The sequence below is a fragment of the Sus scrofa genome, chromosome 3 (genome assembly GCF_054392235.1).
Source record: "Sus scrofa isolate SSC_HxYL_T2T_F1_AM1 chromosome 3, Sscrofa_HxYL_maternal_Yorkshire_Landrace_v2.0, whole genome shotgun sequence".
NCBI classification, from domain to species: domain Eukaryota; kingdom Metazoa; phylum Chordata; class Mammalia; order Artiodactyla; family Suidae; genus Sus; species Sus scrofa.
Genome location: NC_139385.1, coordinates 36468265 through 36489345, shown reverse-complemented (window position 1 = coordinate 36489345; position 21081 = coordinate 36468265). Strand labels below are relative to the sequence as shown.

At 44.1% G+C, this 21081-nt stretch overlaps 1 protein-coding gene and 1 long non-coding RNA gene across 8 annotated transcripts in view; one reads left to right on the top strand and one right to left on the bottom strand.

Moving 5' to 3' along the window:
* Positions 1-21081, top strand: part of SHISA9 (shisa family member 9) — a 545216-nt gene that overhangs the window by 225874 nt on the left and 298261 nt on the right. The gene's annotated exons all lie outside the window — the stretch shown is intronic.
* On the bottom strand, positions 4858-19840 carry LOC146404535 (uncharacterized). Its single transcript, XR_014839622.1, has 4 exons — positions 19265-19840; positions 17105-17753; positions 15713-15785; positions 4858-5276 (listed from the first exon to the last, which is right to left on the bottom strand). It is a non-coding gene; the product is annotated as an uncharacterized LOC146404535 (long non-coding RNA).

Here is a 21081-nt window from a genome sequence, read left to right as displayed (position 1 = left end):
ATGACATCTTAGCTAGGTTTTGAAGGAAACATCTGAAAATTGGACTGGAAAGGAAGGAAGGCATCCGAAGCTGTAGGATTAGATGTACAAAGACTCAGAGCAAGTCTGGAACAACTGTGGGCATTTAAAATTATCCAGCAATACTGGCTTCTCAAGAAGGAGAGGGAGTGGTGAATGATGTAACTGGATCAGGAAGGTATATCACAGTAGGGAACTTTACCTTGTAGATGGTAGGGCAGCAGTCACGCTTTTTTACAAATCCCTTTTCCCCAAAAAGTAATGGTGAAAATTTTGAATGACAAAGAAAAAAGAAGTAGAGGAAAAAACAAAACCCATCCAGCTTTCTGTGGACAACCCCCCTCCAAAGGCAACTGTATTGTCATTCTTGCATATTTTCTCCCAGGCTTTTTTTTTCTATGTCATTTTTTTTTGTATAATTTTTATTTTTTTCGATTATAGCTGGTTTACAGTGATCTGTCAGTTTTCTACTGTACAGCAAAGTGACCTAGTCACACATACATGTGTACATTCTTTTTTCTCATATTATCATGCTCCAACATAAGTGACTAGACATAGCTCCCAGTGCTGCACAGCAGGATCTCATTGCTCCTCCATTCCAAAGGCAACAGTCTGCATCTGTTAACCCCAAGCTCCCTGTGCATCTCCATACAACTCCCCCCTTCGGCAACCACAAGTCTGTTCTCCAAGTCCATGATTTTCTTTTCTGTGGAAAGGTTCATTTGTGCCGTATATTAGAGTCCAGATATAAGTGAGATCACATGATGGATATGATACCAAAGGAGAGTTTTAAACAGGAAAGCAATCACTTTATGGAACCCTACACAACATCGCAATAAACTGGAAATGACCTAATGCTCTTAGGGTTTTGGTAATGTTTTATGTCAGCACAGTTTAGATTGACAGAAAAGTTGCAAAGATAGCACCAAGAGCTCCTATATACCCACTTAATATTGTTTTGTTTTGTTTTGCTTTTTAGGGCCACACTCTTGGCATATGGAAGTGCCCAGGTGAGGGGTCGAATCAGAACCACAGATGCTGGCCTACACCAAAGCCACAGCAACACGGGATGCAAGCTGTGTCTGTGACCTACCCCATAGCTCATGGCAATACCAGATCCTTAACACACGGAGCGAGGCCAGGGATCCAGTCCGCATCCTCATGGTTCCTACTTGGGTTCGTTAACGACTGAGCACCCACAGATGGAACTCCAATAGTCTTTTAATTAATTGAGATGTATTGCCACTACTTGTTATTAGTCATATAAGGAACTACTCAAGTCATGGGGACTTTTCTAAAAATGTAATGGCAGTTGCTGCTTCCTCATACCTGTCGTATCCTCTGTAGCTGTAACGCTGGATATTGAGAATGAGAGTTCACATTGATAACCCTGAAAGGGCACATCTGTAGATCTTCCATGCTAAGGCAGGAAATTAATTCAGGTGGTAGAAAGATTTCCTACCACATGAGCTGAAATAAACGTAGCTTTTCCATTCTACCTGAAATAAAGTCACAGCATCCCCGTCTAGGGACATTTCTGCAGCCTGTCTTTGAACCCATAGCCAGCTGGAGATGGTTCTGTTAGGTCTGACTCTGGGCCTTTCTTGTCTGGTGTGGAGTGGGTGACATGAGAGTCCAAGAATTGTTATAATTGTATTAGAAATGGGGTGTCTAGCATGACGAGGCTGAATGGTGTAGCCATAACTCCTTATTAGGACTTTCTCAATTCTAGATCAAGAATGGCCCATAGAGCCCTTTCTGTGGCTATACAGCTTGGTTCCCCCAAGCAATTACTGCCTGAGCCAGAGAGTAGAAATCTTTGCAGCTTCTGAATTCCTCCAGAATCCACTTGATTTTCACAAATGTGGCTACCTGCAGGTACACCTCTGGGGCCAGCTGCAGTGGGAACTTGGCAGGTAGGAACCAGTAGTCTATACAAGTCACACTCCAGTCTTGATATTAGATTTGCATATAATTATCTTGCTTGCTCCCTACCATGAAGTCTGCAGACAATGCATTACCAAATAGTCTTTTGGTTATCTATCATCTGGCTCAACGTATTTCTGCTTCTTGTTTACCCCAAGTTTATTATTTTTATTACCATCTCATTATATCAAGGAGGTATTTGGACGAGCATTTCCATGGTGATGCAGAGACTTCATCCCTTTGAACCAAGTTAAAGGACAGTAGCACACTGTTCTGGAATTTTTACTGTAACAGGGCCCATAAGGCCCATCCTAAATTTTCTTCTTAAGTGTTTTATGGGAGATGTAGTCAAGTTGGTGGGGATGACCTTGGGAGCGTGTAGAGGTGGGTAAATGTCCTCAGTAGATGTTTCTTTTATTCTAATTAGGCTGCTCACTGACAGTAATGAAGGTTTTCAGCCTAACCCCATAGTGTACCAAGGGTGAATATGTCCCCATACCTATCCTTCTGGAGTTCAGAGCCTATCTGAGGAGACTAATAAAGAAGGAAACAAACTGTTACAACAGAGGTTGATAAGGATTTCACGGGAGATGAAGGGAGGCCACTGGGCGGCTGCACTGGTCCCAGTGGGAAGTCCTGCTGTGCTCTGTTCACCATACTCCAGCTGTGCCACCCAGCTTTCTTGGCTCTCCCTCTGAGTATGGTCTGGCTCCTGTGACTGACTTCCATTAAACTGATGTGTCAACCATCATGACAATGTATCTCTTACCCTTGAAGGAAAGAGTCAGCTATTAAGCAGACAGTGTTGAGGTAGGTCGAGTTTCTTCCCAAGCCCCAAACCACCCAGGATGCTAAGTTACAGTCAAAGCATTTCTGAGGCCAAAGACAGCACTGGGAATGCCAGGGCCTACTGGTTTTGTTCTGCAAGAACCAGTTGTACATATCTCTTCCCAAGTCCATGTTCAGTGGATTCTGCACAGTTGCACACAGAGGAGTACACACCTGTCTTCCCAAATCCAACACTCATGCTGCTTGATTGCAGTGGACCATGGTGAAAACATTTACACTGTGATAACTGGCAACTGTTACAAATGAGAGCTTCCCTCCCCCCAAAAAAAATCTGGTTGCTAAACATTTATCATCATATCATTTAAACTATTACCTGTGCCATAAAATATGTTTAATAGGATGGTCCTGGACATGTCCTAGACATCCCTGGAGGCTCAGTGTCTTCTTTCTTTATTCTTCTTGTGTGTGTGGCTAGGCAAGAACCCTTCTGATGGATGGATCTACCCTCATGTGCTAGCCTGGGAGATTTTTGTTTTTCTTGTCGGTTCTTTAAGTTAATATTATTTATTTCTCCTTTGGCCCATCTAGTATTCGGTGATAACCTGATTTCTAGATTACAAGTTCTTTGGGGCCACCTCACTGTTGGCCTTGCATATGCTGTTTGGGAGAGAGTGGAGAGATAAAACAAACCAAAAAAAAGAGTGAGGAAAGAGCTGTGGTCATTTTTAGAGACTGTAACCGTCTGTCATTAAATATCTTTCCTAAAAGAATAAACATAAATTTTATGAAAGCCTAAATTTCATGCTAAGACTGGTCTTCTGCTGATTTGGGGTCTTCATTTGGACAAATGGAAGGCAGCAGAAGCCACCACTAAATTGATTTAGCTCTTCTTAATGAGGGATATAGTGCCAAAAAAATTAAGTTTCTTTCATTAGTGAAAATGAGGCTCCTTCATCAACTTTCACATTACACAAAGAAAGAAGGAAAAAATACAGGCAGAAGGGAAGGAGCCTAGACAAAGTAAACAATTATTTTTGATTTATTGATCTCTGCAAGAAGACAGAGCTTTTGGCAGAACAAGTAGCATCGTTCTTAATTAGTGTCATGATTTGCTGGCAGTTATTGACAATACAGCTTCTTCAGCCCTATTGTTTCCTTACTGCCAGCCTCTTTCCCTATGCCCTTAACCATCATAGGGTTAGGAGGGAAAGAATGGTCTCTGCTTATCCTTCAGAAACCATGGGAGTCCCCCGATTGCATCATAGGACAATGTTGGAACCAGCCTTGGATTCAAATCCCAATTCTATCACTTAGCCATTATGTGGCCTTAGGCAAAGTTGTTAACCCAACTGGGTCTTAGACTACCTAGCTTGATCACCTATAAAATAGAATAATCAGACCTGCCTTGTGATTTTTTTGAGAGATTTAAAGATGAGCTGTGGAATACTTTTCGCCATTAATGGGGAAAGTGGCAGCTGTGAATAATAGAAATAATTGGACAGATTAATTCCTGCAGTCCAATGGCAGGTGCAGTATTCGTTATCCTACCAAATACTTACCAAGAACCTACTTGGTGTCAGAAACTGTCCTAGACACTGAAGTTGTATCAGTGAACAAAACAGGCAAAAAAAAAAAAAAAAAAAAATCCTGACCTCACGGAGGTCATCATGATATACCATCCTAGTACCTTATTAAAAATTCACAATGAACATTATTCATTGTTGAGATATTGGATGATATTGTTGAGATGATATTGGAAGTCTCAGCCTGGTGGAAAAGTCTCTTAACTGAAACCCAAATTCCTGCATGCAGGAAATGAAAGGGGCATGATCCATGCCCATCAGGAGAAAGTTAGGTATATACTTAAGGCACTGTTTTTTGAGTCCTTACAATGAGGCAACATCTCATTCAACCCTTTGAGGTAGGTTTGCTCCATGAGGCGTTTGAGCAAACTTGCCCAAAACCATCCATCTTAACATTGGTAGAGTCAGGGTTTCAAACCCACATGCAGCTAATTCTGCACTCATGCTCTTAGCCATGACTAATGAGACACCAGTTGGATGGGTAGTCTTTCCTTCAAAATGCTCCTTCATTCCAGATTCAGACACAGGGTAAGGCAGTAGATTTCTGGGGGAAAAATGTTTGATTTCAGTTAATTTTAATATATTGGCTTTACAAGGGTGGGGAACATGTATTTTTGACTGGATACTGTTTTCTAGAAGCTAATTGATGTAATTATTAATTACCAACATTTTTTTTTGAAAGGATGAACAAATCAATCATGAGTGAGTATGGTAGGATGCATCCTTCTTGGTCCTTGTTAGTCTTTCTGCAGAAGGGGAGATAGGGGAAGTTTACTTATTCAGCACAAAGGACAGCGACACGTATTTCTTTGTTGAGATAACTTTGCTTTCGAGGAACGGTCAGTAGATTGGTGAGCCCAGAAGATCTGGTGGTGTAGAAGGATGGCAGGAAATGAGAAACTAGTAGGGTCAGGTCATGGAGGGTCTTGGGTGGCCTGCTAAGGAGACCGGACTCTGTCTCTGGGCAATAGGGAGACAATGAAGAGTTGTTAAACACGTACATATGGGCCTGGAGTGAATAAGAGTTAAGACAAAAATTCTAGAACCAGTAAGATGAAGGGTTTGCCCCCCCAAGGTCAGATCACAGAATAATAACAGCAGAGCCTAGAAACCCTCAAGCTGGAGAATTTCTTCTATGCTGTAATGTGTTAATTAATTCTTATGGGAAAATATGAAGGGAGCTTTAAATCTAGGCTAGTTCTGTTCAGGACAGGTCTTTACTATTTTATGTTTTGGTTTTTTGATTTTGACCATCTCCATCAAACCTCTGCCTATAGACCAGAGTTTGAGATAATCCCATATGTACCAAGAAATGTTGACTGCCCCACATAGTCTGTGCCTGGTCCAAAGAGTAATTACAGTTCCAGAGGGGCAAAGCAGAGCACTGGGTCAGCATCCTGGAGAACACCTTCAAAGACGTTTCTGGAAATATGTTGGAGAAGAACCTAGGATGTTCTAAATGTTGGGAAGGGATGCTCAGGACTCTATGACAATCTTTCTTGATGTCATCGGCCCTGACGTGTGTGTGTGTGTGTGTGTGTGTTCATGCGCACACTAACCCCTCATCCCCACATGTATGCACACACATACACAGGCACAGACAGACATACATCCCTTCCAGAGCATATCTGCATAATCACCTCATACTTGTGGCCTTACCTCCGCCCACACACATACTGTTGGCATACTTTTCCCACATATCCCCATACAGTCTAAACACACACACACACACACACACACACACACACACACACACACACTCTTCACCCTGAATGAAATGTATCCCACCACACACTCACATAAGCAAGAGCAGACGCAGTGCCTTGGGTTCAGGTCCCTTACACACCCCTACAAACACACTAACACTACACATGGCATGCCCAATTCCCACCACTCACCCATACAACTTAAGCTCTTAGCCACAGAAATATACCAACACATGTGTATCAAAACCTTCCACCCATGAAATTTACACACCTCATGCTCACCTACCCACCGAAGTCACCTCAATACTCAGTCTGCTGCTACTTCACTGCACCAAACACAGCCCACATCCTACATATCTATATCTATATTCTTATTCATATCTATATCTATACACATATACACACACACACACACTAACCCCTCATCCACACAGGTATGCACACACAAATGTGCCATGCCTATGTCATGCATATATACTATGTTTATTTCCTAGGGATCATAATTCAACAGTGAAAATACTTCCTGGGGCCAAACACAACTCTTGCCTACAATCACTTAAAAAAAATTATTTAAAGCTTAAAAATGTTATGGGGAAATAAAATTCTATTTGCCTATTTTTAGCTCCCTTAAGGTTAAATGTGGCCTTATTCCATGCTCAAGCAGCCTCTGGGATTATGTAACTCCAACAGTTCTGACTTCTGACGTCAGTACCTGCTCTGTCATTGGTGATAGTCTTGCGAGGCCCTTTCATCCACTACCAGCAGCAGCAGGTGTTCTAGGCAAAGAGATGTTTACCCCTCTGGGTAAGGGATGGAATATTTGAGGGGAAGTGATGCTCTCAGCCAGTTAGGTGAGCTTCCTGCCTCAGTAAACCCTGCTTGGTTAAGGCAGAGGCCCAGACCAACATATGAAAAATAGTCTATTCTTGCCACGAATCCCTTTCCAACCTCTCTTGATGTGAGACAAATGTCTAGAAAAGTGGGTACTCAGCTGATGAGGCTCAAGTTCTGCCTGGGTGTTGAAAGGCAGCTGGGAATAGAGACGCGAGGCCCACATAGAGGGACTGTAGTTTAATGCCTTGGGCTTTGAGGCTCAAGCTCCCTGGGCATCGATAAGAGGGTCTCTAGAAACCACCAGCTGGCAGGAATGGAGTAGCCACTCTATCACCAGGTGGCGGTCAGTATGGCAGAGTGGGGCCTGAGGTTGGGTGGCCTTGGGTCAAATTCCATCACTTCATCTATCAGCTCCTTGACCCTGGGCAAGCCTCCCTTTCCCCAACACTAAAATGGGAATTGTTGTGATGTCCAGTGCGATAATGGTGGAAAGAGTGTGACACAATGCCCAACCTACAGGAAACACTCAATAGTCATCATCCTCGTCATGTTTCAGAAAACAGCACCTGTTTTTCTGTGTTGACGCTGGCCAAGACTGAATTCTAAGGCAGCCCTGGCCTTTTCTTTCTCCTTTGAAGGCTGCCCTGTGCTCTTGACCCATCTTGACCTTTCAGTAGTTCCCCAAATGTATTTGCTCATACCTCTGTGTCTTTTCTTATGCTGTCTTATCTCCATGTGCTGCCACCCTCTCCCTTTTTAGCTTGGCAATTCACCTTTCAACTGTGGGCTCAAATGTGACAGGTCCTGAATAGCATCCGGGATACCCCAAGGTAGATAGAGGTTTCTTCTGCTCTCTCACTGCTCCTTCTGCATGGTAACTCCTGCCTCCCACCTGCCCCCATCCTTCTCTGTGGTGGCAGACTTGGCCCTCTTTGGCAGAAGCAAGATGCAGGGAGAGTAGCTAAGGAGGAGGGCTCACCACAGTCTCCAGGATAATGATGAGCTTAGCCTTGCTACTCAGCCTGTGTGCTAGGGTCCTCCTCATCGCCTGGAGCTTGTTTGAGATGCAGAATTTCAACGTTACCCCAGACCTTCTGTATCAGAATATACGTTTTAATAATGAGATGATTCGTTTGCATAATTAAGATTGAGAAGCACTGTCTAGGGCCCGCCCCCATACAGTGAAGTGAAACAGGTGAAGTCATGTGCACCTGGGAACATATGATTCATTTAGTTTGGCTTCGGCCGTGACCTTGGAAGAAACCCCAGTAGATACCATACGTGTGTAAGATATAACAAAGAATACAGTCTTGGTCTATCCCTTTTATTGAATCCCCAAATCCTTCTCCATATTATCTCCCCCCCATCTTAAACCTCGCCCAAACTATCCTCATATTTCCAAAGTGGAACCAGCAAACTATGGGTTACTCTGCCTCTGATTATTACAGATTGACTTGCATACAGATTTCCTTTTTACATTATCATGAACATAAGGAGGAATTTCTACAAATGGAACAGCTGAGAGTGGAACCCAATCTCTACGATTTTCAGTGGATTGTATCATCCCTTCACTTGGCTGAACAACAAAGAATTCAGCTTCCTCTTATGGTCCCAAGAATACAGGGACTCTGTGGCTGTATCCTTATATCTCACCCACCTAGAAGTGGTCTCTGAATTCTCCTCAATCAGTATCTCTCTCTACTGCTCCAGTGGAAAGAATGTTTCTAAATTTACACGACTGCATCATTAATCCTTTACAAACTCTTGAACTAAATGTGCTTTGTTTGCTTATTAATTAGGCAAGTGCACTTTCTCTCATTCAGGAAAAAGGTATTTCCCTCCTGGTCATTCTGCACATCAACACATGCCTCTATAACTTTATCTAAATATTCTTATGTCCATGAGGACAGAACTATGGATTAGCTGGCATCTAGTAGGTATGCTCAGGGAATTTTCTTAGATGAATGATAAAACAGCTCCCTTGGGCTCAAGGAATCTTTTTAATCTCCACATCACCAAGGTGCCCAGCACTGAGGAGGTATTATAATTTATTCTGAATGAACGACTGGACAGGAGTGGCAGTCAGTTCTGTAGGCTTTGCCTAGAGGAACCACTATGGCTTCCTCGATTAAATGATGTGAGAAAAAGATTAGGGAAGAAAACAAAGCAGAAACCTTATTTCACGCATATTGTCATACTACTTTTATCATTCAGTGTAAATAAATAAAAGGGGCTAGTTCCAACAATGGAACTGTGAAAATACCGAGGGATGCATATAACAAGTCTACCACTCCCTAGAAATAAATTCATCTGGCCGAGCTATTTATTTCAGACTGACTTTTTTTTTTTTTTTTCAAAATAAGTCTGCTGTCCTCCATGCAAGTCAGAGAGAGTTTGTATGCCTGCTTTATCTTTAGGTTCTGTGAGTTCCTCTGCTTAGCTCCGTGAGTCTGAATATCTCAGGGTGTCTGGGTTGCAAGCAACAGAAGTCACATCTGGATGACTTAAGCCAGTAAATGATCTATTGGAAGAAACATAAGAGAGCTCACAGAATCAGAGGAAATGCTAGAGACCCTCACTTTAGGAAGGAAAGGGACCAAGAAAGTTTCTGAGAACTGGAACTGCTGTGATCTCTTCAGCACACTCTATGATGGAGATGACTGAACTTCAGCCATCTTCTGTTACTGGGTCGTTCAACTCAAAATTCTCATCTCAGGGAGGGGTATCTGATTGGCTACCTTGGGTCACATGTTCAGTCCTTGGATGGATTGGATGGTTGGACTGATCAAAACTGAATTAGAAATAAAAATGAGGGGTTCCCATCATGGCTCAGTGGTTACCAAATCCAACTAGGAACCATGAGGTTGCAGGTTCGATCCCTGGCCTCACTCAGTGGGTTAAGGATCTGGCATTGCTGTGAGCTGTGGTGTAGGTCGCAGATGTGGCTCAGGTCCCGAGTTGCTATGTCTGTGGTGAAAGCCAGCGGCTAGAGCTCTGATTAGACTCCCTAGCCTGGGAACCTCCATATGCATGGGTGTGGCCCTAGAAAAGACAAAAAAAAAAAAAAAAGACACAAATGACCATATTTACAAACCAGAAATAGACTCACAAATGTAGAAAACAAACTTATGGTTACCTAAGGGGAAAGGGAAGGGGGAAGGGTAAATTAAGAGTTTGGGATTAACATATACACACAACTATATATAAAATAGATATAATATATCTATTTATAGATATATATATAATATAGATATTATATATATATATATAATAGATATATATAAAACAACAAGGACCAACTGTATAGCACAGGGAACTATATTCAATATCTCATAATAGCCTATAGTGGAAAATAATCTGAAGAATAATGCATGAACACACACACACATATAACTGAGTCATTTTTCTGTACACCTGACACTGACACAACATTGTAAATCAACTGAATCAGAAGAGGTGGCAGATCAAAAGGTAGGCAGAATAATGGTCCCTCAAAGAGGCCCACATTCTAATCCCAGAAACAGTGAACACGTTATGGACCGTGGCAAGGGGAGACTAAGGCTGCAGATGGAATTAAGGTTGCGGATCCATTTATTTTTTTTTTATTTTTATTTTTTTTGGTCTTTTTGTCTTTTTGTTGTTGTTGTTGTTGCTATTTCTTGGGCCGCTCCCACGGCATATGGAGGTTCCCAGGCTAGGGGTCGAATCGGAGCTGTAGCCACCGGCCTACGCCAGAGCCACAGCAACGCGGGATCCGAGCCACGTCTGCAACCTACACCACAGCTCACGGCAACGCCGGATCGTTAACCCACTGAGCAAGGGCAGGGACCGAACCCGCAACCTCATGGTTCTTAGTCGGATTCGTTAACCACTGCGCCACGACGGGAACTCCCGGATCCATTTATTTTAAGATAGGGAGATTATAATGGACTTTCCAGTGTAATTGCTTTAAAGATGGACAAGGTAGGCAAAAACGTGTCAGAATGATGCAGGATCAGAAAAACTCCACCAGCTGACTTTGAAGATGGAAGAGGGCCATGAGCCCAACCATGAGGGAATTCTCTAGAGGCTAAAAAAAGGTAAAAAGATGATTCTTCCCAGGAGTCTTCAGGAAGGAGTGTAGCTTTGCTGACATGTTGATTTTAGCTGTCTGAAACCAACTTGAACTTCTGACCTCCAGAAAAACAAGACTTGTGTGTGTGGTGTTTGTTTGTTTGTTTGTTTGTTTCCCAATGGCCACACCCAGGGCATATGGAAATTCCTGGGCCAGGGTCTGAATCTGAGCCACAGCTGTGGGAACACCAGATCCTTTAACCCACTGAGCCAGGCTGGGGATCCATCTATGCCTCTGCAGTGACCTGAGCCACTGTAGTTGGATTCTTAACCCACTATGTCACAGCAGGAACTCCAAGGTGTGTGTTGTTTTAAGCCACCAAGTTTATGGTAGTATGTCACAGCAGCATGGGAAATAGGTAGGGCTATCACCAGGAAAAGCAACACTTGTCTAAGACAGGGCGGGCCTGTAAATGTCTGTTTCCATATCGAGCTGCTGATGGAAAGCTTGCTGGTGCAGTCCACTCAAGAATGGAGAATCATAGTTTTGTTCCAAGACTAGAGCAAAGGAGGTGCTTGATGATGTTGGCTTATCCGTTGGTGGACAGTGGAACTTTCTTTCTCCTAGTTCTCCTAGTCGTGTGGTGTTTGGTGGATTGTAGAGCTGTTGCGTGCCTCCTGTTTTAGAACCTTGTGGTGGAACTCCAATGGGTGACTTCCCACAACAGCAGGGGGTCTGCAGACTCTGCTTCCCACAGGGCTGTTAGATCAGGCAAAAGTGTGCCCCAGAGTAGCAGTTCCACCCATTACGAGCTCCAGCAGGTGGTGGGAGGTGACTCTCTTGGGGGGAGGGGTGGCCAAACCTGCTGTTCCAGAATGTTTGCCAGTCTTCTCTGGAGCATGAGAAAATATTACACTCGATGAGTGTCATTTTGATTACACTTCTGCTCTAGGGAGTCTTGTACTTTTTTTTCTGCAATGTTTGGGAACAAAGCAGCTCTGGGTATTGGTCTGTGCCCATCAGAAATCAGTGTTGTGATATAATTACATTTGCGAAGCAGATGGATCATCACCGAGCACGTGGCTGAAGCTCCTGTTGCAAATAGAGGCGACAGATCTGAGGGCCGGGATGCGGGTGGGGGTGGGGCCGAGCTCTTCTCTATTCCCAGACCACAGCCATCCAGTTTGTGTCTCTGCTGTTTTTGCAAGGAGGTTGGCAGGGAGACGAGTGCAGAGACTTGGGGAAGGGAATTCTTATGACTGAAGCACCACCTGCTATGTGCTGGGTTCTTTCTGTACTTATCTCACTTAACATTTACAACAGACCTGAGAAGTAAGTTCTCATTATCCCCATTGCACAGGTGAGAAAACTGAGGCTAAAGAAAATTAAACTAGGGGCCTAGAGAAAGGTGTGGTAATCACTTAGCGTTGCCCATCAGATATTTCTAGTTCCTCTCCTAATAACATAAAGTTTTCCTCTGGCCTTTGCACTTCCCAAAGTGTGATTTCTCTTCCCTGACCTTTGAAGATAAGTGGAAGCATGTGACTATTTTTTTAGGACAGTGAAATGTGAGCAGAAGTGAAGTGCATCTCTTCTGGGTGGAAGCTGTAAGTGCCAATACATAAACTGCCGTGTGATCCTCCTCCCTGCCCCCACCATGGTGATGGCAATTCCAGATAGAGGCTTCTCTGTCACTGGGGTCTGGGCAATGAGGATGCTGTTGAGCAGAGCCCCCAGCCAGTGTCGGTGAGCCATGAGTCAGGAGTGATAAATAAAGCTTTGTTTTCAGCGACTGGGATTGTGAAGGCTGTTTGGTACATGGTCTTGTCTGTCACATCTTCTAAGAGGTGCATCTGGAATTTGACCACTTATTAGTCCGGCTTCAAAGTTTAAGCTCTTATCTGTATTCTGCATGGCACCAAAGCATGGGGATTTGTGTAGAGCATTAGGAGTTCAGGTATTTTGCCAACGATTTTTGATTCAACTGAGTCTGTAAAGAATAGGGTGACATTGTCCTCATTTTGTTTCCTAAGGATCCTTTCTGTCTCCCTAAGAAGAGTGCAGAGGTGGGGACTCAACTCCTCTCTCCTGATCTCTCACGGTGCCCAGGGCTGATCACATCATAGATGCTGCAGAAATAATTCTGGCAGGGATTATTGGAACAAATTGAATTGGTTGAGAAGACACTGTGGTGATGAAGTGGAATGAATTGGGACACAGGGGCTAGAAATGGAAGAGCTTGAGCTGCAATGGAATGAGATGAGGTGGAAGTAGACTAGGACTAGGACAGGTTGAACTGGGATAGAGTGGAATGGGTTGGAATTTGAATGGGATGGAAGAGCTGAGAAGGAAATGGCTTGGCATGGAAGGTGGTGAGTGAGATGGAGTGAAATATTTGGATCAGATGGAATCGAATGAATTGCATGGATCAGAATCAGCCACTGGATTAAGGGCATAGATCAGGCGGAAACGAGTTCTTTTCTCCTAGTCTTCCATCCCCAGCCCACTTCCAACCTCTACACTGGGGACTATTTTTATTACTGTAAGTAGTCAACACACTGTTGAGAAAAAGCCATTGTTAAAAAGATGTCTGCAGAACAGAAACAGACTCCCAGACATGAAGAACAGACTTGTGGTTGCCAAGGGAGAAGGGGGAGGGAGTGGATGGCCTGGAAATTTGGGGTTACATTTAGAACGGATAAGCAATGAGGTCCTGCTGTATAGCACAAAGAACGATATCCAGTGACTTGTGATAGAACATGATAGAAGATAATATGAGAAGAATGTGTGTATATGTATAGATGACTGGGTCACTTTGCTACAAAACATTGTAAATCAGGTATACTTATTAATTTTTTTTAAAAGATGCCCCCTCTCTGAGGGAAATAATTTCGTCTGCTTCAGGGATGGCTTCGAAGAACCTTTAATAGTATGCATGGGGGGTAAAGGATGATCCTAGTTGGGGTCCACAGACCACAGCCTTTGGAATAGCTAACAATTATCCAGCTCTAGGGAAGTATCGCTGGGTTGCTGGGGAGGGGGCATTTGGCCAATTCCATTTTGGGGAAATACATCTTACTATCCCATTGGCTTCTCAGCCTGTTCTGTGCTTCTCTCTCCCTGCCCCGATTCTGTGTTCCCAGTATAGTAACAAGAAGCTTTCTCTGCTTTTTCCTCCCCTCTCCCAGAATGAGGGAATGTGCTTGGAAACAGTTGCCGAGGGAGCAATCTTGTTTTTGAAAAAGAAACTGTAAAAAAAATGTGTTTGCGGGGTTGCCAAAGTGGAGTGAGCCTTATTTAAGTGAGTGGGGTGGTAGGAATGTGTTTACACAGCAAGAAAACGCAGGCTGGGTGTCTGCTGTTTCTTAAGTAGATGGTATTTTGAAAGGACTTTGTGATCTATCTTTTAATTCATTGTTACTCCTTCCAGCCCAGGAAAGTGTGCCTTCCTGGTGTTATTCATATAGCTTGGGTTAAGCAGCAGAAGATTGACAGCCAGTCTGAACCTGTGCTTACCCAGGAGAAATCTGTGCATATGCAGCTCAGACCAAGCCATGCACATGTGTTTAACTGGGTGCATCCATAGCCGCTGTGAGGTTACAGTGTGATGATACTTGCAACGTGTTTAAGACAGAGCCTGGCACACCGTGAGTCCATATTAGTGTTAGCCTATCATTAACTGTGTGCACACGTGCATATGCATCCACGTTTGGAGATGTTCATTGACAGGTCTGATGGTATGCAGTGTGAAATTACGTCTTGCACAGCTGCGCACACCAAAAGCTGGGCACACCTGTGGGACTCTGTCGGCACACTTCTGTCTGTGCTTGTGTACAACCAGATATGCACACGATTCCACACTGTCTACACCATCAAAACATGAAGGCATGAAAGAACTGAACACTTACAGAGATTTTTTTTTTTTAATACAGCAGATATAGAGAAGCGATTTGCAAGTTTCCTTTGGAAACTTGGCTGAGGGCTTTTCGTCAGAAAGAAGATCCCCATTTAGAGTCATGTTTCTATATTCTACTCTTTTTTTTGCTGTTTTTCCAAATGGTTCTTTCCTCTCATCTGAATCCTCATCTTATGTATTTGTTCATTCGTTCATTTGTTCATGCATTCATTCATTCATCCCGCTAATACTTTCTATGTCTGCTGTAGGCTAAACATGGTGCTGGGTCCTGGGTTACAAGACAGATACATATCTCCCTACTCAGAGACCTTAAACTATCCTGGCATCAAGTAAATTGTTTGCTAATATGTGCGAAATGATGTAAACAGTCGCAAAGCTCTACTGCATCCATTACACTTGATGAGCTCAGCACTGAAGAGCTTCGCTTTTGGAGCTAGAATACCTGGGTTCCAATCCCAGCTGTCCCAGTTACTTGCTGTAATTAGACAATTCACTTAACCTTTCTATGCTCCACTTTCTCATCAGGTCAACAGAGATCACAGAAATACCCATTTTATCATGTTTTGGTGAGGACTGAAAGAATTCACACAGGAAAAACCCTTAAGGCAGTGTATGTGGTTCATCTTAAGTGCTATAGATTGTTGCTAAAATTGCTATTGCCGATTCTCTCAGACAGACCTGCACGAGATAGTGGTGTTGTTCCTGTGACCAGAGCAGTTCACTGTCATCCCCCTGGATAAACTGTTGCTGCCTCTCAGCTGCCTTCCCTGCTTGCTCCCAGGAAGGAAACCACTCCCATCCCCCAGACAGTCATTCCCTCTCCCAGTTTCCCAGAACCTGGCAATGATCACAGATTCGAATCTTGCTCTGGAAAGAGAGCTCTCACCTCTCTGTTTGTCTGAGAAGCTTCTGCTTCTGTTCATGTTCAAGGTCGCATTCCCTGTAAGCTGGTACAACCACTGTGGAGAAGAGTATGGAGGTACCTTAGAAATCTATACATAAAACTACCATATGATCCAGCAATCCCACTCTTGGGCATATATCCGGACAAAACTTTCCTTAAAAAAGACACATGCACCTGCATGTTCATTGCAGCTCTATGCACAATAGCCAAGACATGGAAACACCCCAAATGTCCATCGACAGATGATTGGATTAGGAAGATGTGGTATAGATACACAATGGAATACTACTCAGCCGCAAAAAAGAATGAAATAATGCCATTTACAGCAACATGGATGGAACTAGAGACTCTCATACTGAGTGAAGTAAGTCAGAAAGAGAAAGACAAATACCATCCATATGATATCACTTTTCTGGTAGCTAATATACAGCACAAACAAACCTTTCCACAGGAAAAAAAATCATGGACTTGAAGAACAGACTTGTGGTTGCCTGGGGGGAGGGGAGGGGGAGGGAGTGGGAGGGATTGGGAGCTTGGGGTTAACGGATACAAACTATTGCTTTTAGAATGGATTAATAATGAGATCCTGCTGTGTAGCACTGAGAACTATGTCTAGATACTTACAATGGAGCATGACAATGGGAGAAAAAATTATGTATACATGTATGTGTAACTGGGTCCCCATGCTGTCCCCATGTTGGGGGAAATGACAATAAAAAATAAATAAATTACAAAAAAAAGGTCTCAGGGGTTCCCATCGTGGCTCAGTGGTTAACGAATCCGACTAGGAACCATGAGGTTGCGGGTTCGATCCCTGGCCTTGCTCAGTGGGTTAAGGATCTGGCATTGCCTTGAGCTGTGGTGTAGGTCGCAGACGTGGCTTGGATCCTGAGTTGCTGTGGCTCTGGCGTAGGCTGGCAGCTACGGCTCCGACTGGACCCTAGCCTGGGAATCTCCATATGCCGTGGGAGCGGCCCAAGAAATGGCAAAAAGACAACAACAACAACAAAGTGTCATTCCCTGTAATACGGACTTTTTTTTTTTTTTTTTTTTTTTTTTGCTTTTTAGGACCACATGTGTGGTGTATGGAAGTGCCCAGGCTAGGGGTTGCATCAGAGCTACAGCTATTGGCCACAGCCACAGCAACACAGGATCCATGCCACCTCTGCAACATACACCATAGCTCACTGCCATGTTGGATACTTAACCCACTAAATGAGGCCAGGTTTTGAACCTGTGTCCTCCTGAATAGTAGTCAGGTTCATTACTGCTGAGCCACAGTGGGAACTCCTAATATGGGCTTCTTAGTTCAAAAGACTTTTCTGTGGGGAAGTGGTAGTGAAGAGGGCTGGGGTGGAAGGTGGACTGTGGTACCTTTGAGAGAGCTGGAAGCTTGCAGTCCAGACCTGGCTCCCAGTCACTTCCAGGCTTGGTGGCTACCCCTCCTCTCTGTGCCTCTTCTGTGAAATGGGATCAGAGTTCTTCCAGTTTCCCCCTCTGAGCAGTGTCGATATATTCAAGAAATCATGGGCTCTCCCTTCAGATGGACCAGCCTCCAAATCCCACTTCTGCCTCTCCCCACCTGGCCTTGCTTCTCTTCTGCAAGGCTGAATCAAGCCTGAGATTTTAGTTGCAAGCAAAAGGATCCAGTTCTGAGTGATTTCAGCAGAAAACTAATCTGCGGAAAGGATATCGAGGAGCTCATAGGGTTTCCAGGGTTTCCGGAAAACTAGCTTGTAAAACAAGCAGAGACCAAAAGGAACCCACCAGCCAGAACCACCATCAAAACCATGTCACAGACGCTCCGTTTGCCCACAGGACTCTGGATGTTGCTGCCGTGGAATGGCTTCTCTGCTGTCCCTGTTTCTGCTACATCGGAAGGCCCAAACCCAAACATCAGGCCCCAGAGCTCTCTCCCTTCTGTGATCTTTCTTCCCTCCTGGAGCTCCCATGGCTTCCACTTCTTTTTCACTCTTGTTCTTCTTTTCACAGTGTTCACTGAGGGCCTGTTATGTTCCTGGCACTGGAGATGAAGTGGATAATGAGACAAACAAGCTATCTACACTCAGAGAAATTTCATTCTAGTGGAGGAGGGAGAAAGCAAACCAGAAATAAAGTAATATCATCTCATGATGGGGGAGGTCTAGGAAGACCTGAAATGATGACCTCAGAGGAGGTTGGGAAACTTGATGGCTGGATGTTAGTGAGGTCCTTTCTAAGGAAGACTGAGCCTTGGGAAGACTCAGGGGAGAGAGTTCCAGGTAGAGGGAACCAGGGTGCACTGGCCCTGAGGCTGGCGTGAGCTGATGTGCTGCTTTAGGTGCAGACATGGTTAGCAAACAGCAAGGGAAGGAAGGAGGATAGTATTTTGTGTGTTGGCTTATTAAGTTGGGTTTTCTGACAGCAAGCTTGTGTCTTTTACTTAACGTCTGCCTGCTATTAATTGCGCTTAGAGTGCACTGTTCACTGAAAAGGTACTTAAGGAGTTCCTGTGGTGGCACAGTGGTTAAGGAATCCGACTAGGAACCATGAGGTTTTGGGTTCGGTCCCTGGCCTTGCTCATTGGCTTAAGGATCTGTCATTGCCCTGAGCTGTGGTGTAGGTTGCAGACACAGCTCGGATCTGGTGTTTCTGTAGGTGTGGTGTAGGCTGGCGGCTACAGCTCTGATTGGACCCCTAGCCTGGGAACCTCCATATGCCGTGGGTGCGGCCCTAGAAAAGACCCCAAAAAAAAAAAAAAAAGTACTAAAGTGGACAGTCTTGGTCCCTTCAAATTGTTATTTCCACAAAATAGTGCAGCCCAAAGCAGAAAGCCATGAGGTCCTACATGGCTTAAGTGGAGCACATCTGCTGAAAGTTGGGTCAGGTTTTACCAGTGCAATTATATCAGGAGGCCCAAACCCAAACAGCAGATATAAGAACCATAATCTCATGAGAAAATTCTAGGATGTGCTCTTTGGGGATAATTTTTTTTTTTTTTTTACAGCACTTCTTAATCTTCTGGTCTTTTTAAATTTAGGGCCACACCTGTGGCATATGGAAGTTCCCAGGCTAGGGCCTGAATCAGAGCTGCAGCTGCCAGCCTATACCACAGCCACAGAAACACCAGATCCGAGCTGCGTTTGCGGTCTACACCACAGCTCATGGCAGTGTCAGATCCTTAAGCCGCTGAGCGAGGCCAGAGATCAAACTCTCATCCTCATGGATACTAGTCAGGTTTGTTACTACTGAGCCATGACAGGAACTCCCTACAGCACTTTTACAAAAATTAGAGTATACATGATTTGCAGTGTTGTGCCAATTTCTGCTGTGCTGCAAAGTGACCCCCAGTTGTACGTATAGATGTTCCTTTTCCTGTATGATCTTCCATCATGTTCTATCCCAAGAGGCTGGATATAGTTCCCTGTGCTCTACAGTAGGACCTCATTGCTTATCCATTCTAAATGTAATAATTTGCACCTCCTAACCCCAAACTCCCCATCCACCCCTCTCTCTCTCCCCCTACCCTTGGCAACCACAAGTCTGTTTTTATACCTTCTTGAGCTCCGTTGAAAGATACAACTCTCTGAACCTAACACTTAACAAGCTCCTTGTCACATATGTGCATAGATCTTTGAGAATGCTTCTTCTAGGAAATTCTGACAGGAGGGGAATGATGATGTCTCCCTGAAGTCTCCTAATTCCGCTGTCTCTGGCTGCCACAGGGTAGGTGAGAAAGCAACACTCTCCTTTCCAGACCGGATAGCTTCAAGGAAACAAGTAAATTCTCAGCCTCAGGGTAGATGGTGGTGTTAACATGCCTCTGGTTTCTCTCCCTCATCCCATTTCCCATGGAAAGAGAAGTTGAAAGGTTGGCTCTTGAGCCAAAGCTTTACAAATAATTGGCTGGAAAAGGCAAACCCTGACTAGAGACAAAGACATAGGTATTTCAAAGGAGCCATCGAAATACTCAAGAGTTCCTTGTCCTGGCTGGTACCAGGGAGTCGTAACCAGAGAGAATTAGAGGCTGTAGGGGAGCTCCGGGCTGTCCACGGCTTTTGGAGATGCCTTTGGAAAAGTAGAATCTCCCAGGATGGTCAAACGTCAAGGGAGGGGGCCCTCTGCTACTGTGATGGGTTACACTTTGTGACATCACTGAGAATATCTCTCCCAGCTCCCCAGGCCTTTGCGTCATCAGACTCAGCTGTCCATATGGGAAGCCCCATGACAGACCAGGACCCTTACACCCTCCCAATGTTTTGTCATTTCTAAACAACTACCCTTCATCTATTCAGCAATATATATTTTTTTCTGACCAGTTTCTGAACTAGTTACTCAGTCTCTTTCATGTGGTCTTGACTTTTGCTTTTCCCATCGCAGCCTCCTATAGCTAAGAGGTCCAAGAGGTCCACACATACTCAAGGGGACGTTTCTGTCCCCATCCTCCTGATTCTCCCATATTGGCACAGACCCAAGTCCAGGACACAGGCAGTGATGAACCTGTCTGTTTTCCTTTTCTCTGCATTCTTGTCTTCACCCTCTGACACCTGTATCTGCCAACCTCTTTTATAGACATTGCATTCTTTGGGTACCCACCACATGCAAGATAAAGTAATGGGTAGGCTGAGGTTGGAGAGGCTGGATGCTGCCCTGTAAGAAAAAAAAAATCCGTTTCTTATTATTTTTCCCTATCAATGCTAGAAATTATGAATTTCTCATGATTTGCTTCCTAGGAGACTTTATACCGGGAAGGGGAAAAGGTGATGGTAGAGCTGGACCTCAGATATGGCTGTCAATAGACGATAAATTGCCCATGGGGCCCCTGATATTCTCAAGTAAACATAAGGTTTAGTAAAAGAAGAGTGAGTGTTTGGAAGCAGGTGGAATAGAGCTTTTTCTTGGGGACAAGGCATATGTGTATCAAGTCTTGGGTTCTTTAGAGGTCTAGTTGGTATAGAAGAATAAGGAAAATACATGAGTTTTTAAAGTATTTATGAATAAGTGTAGAAGGGTGTAATTCTTTTTTGGGGGAGGGAACAGGAGATATTTGTTGGGATATAGGAGCCATGATGCAGCAAATTAAACAGGATTGTCAGGTGATGCTAATAGGACTGTCAAGAAGAAACACTTAGTGAGGTAAGGATGTTCTTTTTGTACTTTGCATCCATCACTGTGCTGGGTGCCGAGGGTATCTTTAATATGTGGTGCTGATTGCTAGAATGATAAACCAAATTCCATTAAAATAAACTCAAGGCTTGTCCAATTTTTTTTTTTTTTCGGTGATATTATTAGGGTATAGCAAATGGACTTGGAAATAAGTCGGCCCCTCCTGGGCCTGGATGGGGTGCTACACACAGGATTTTGTTGTAATG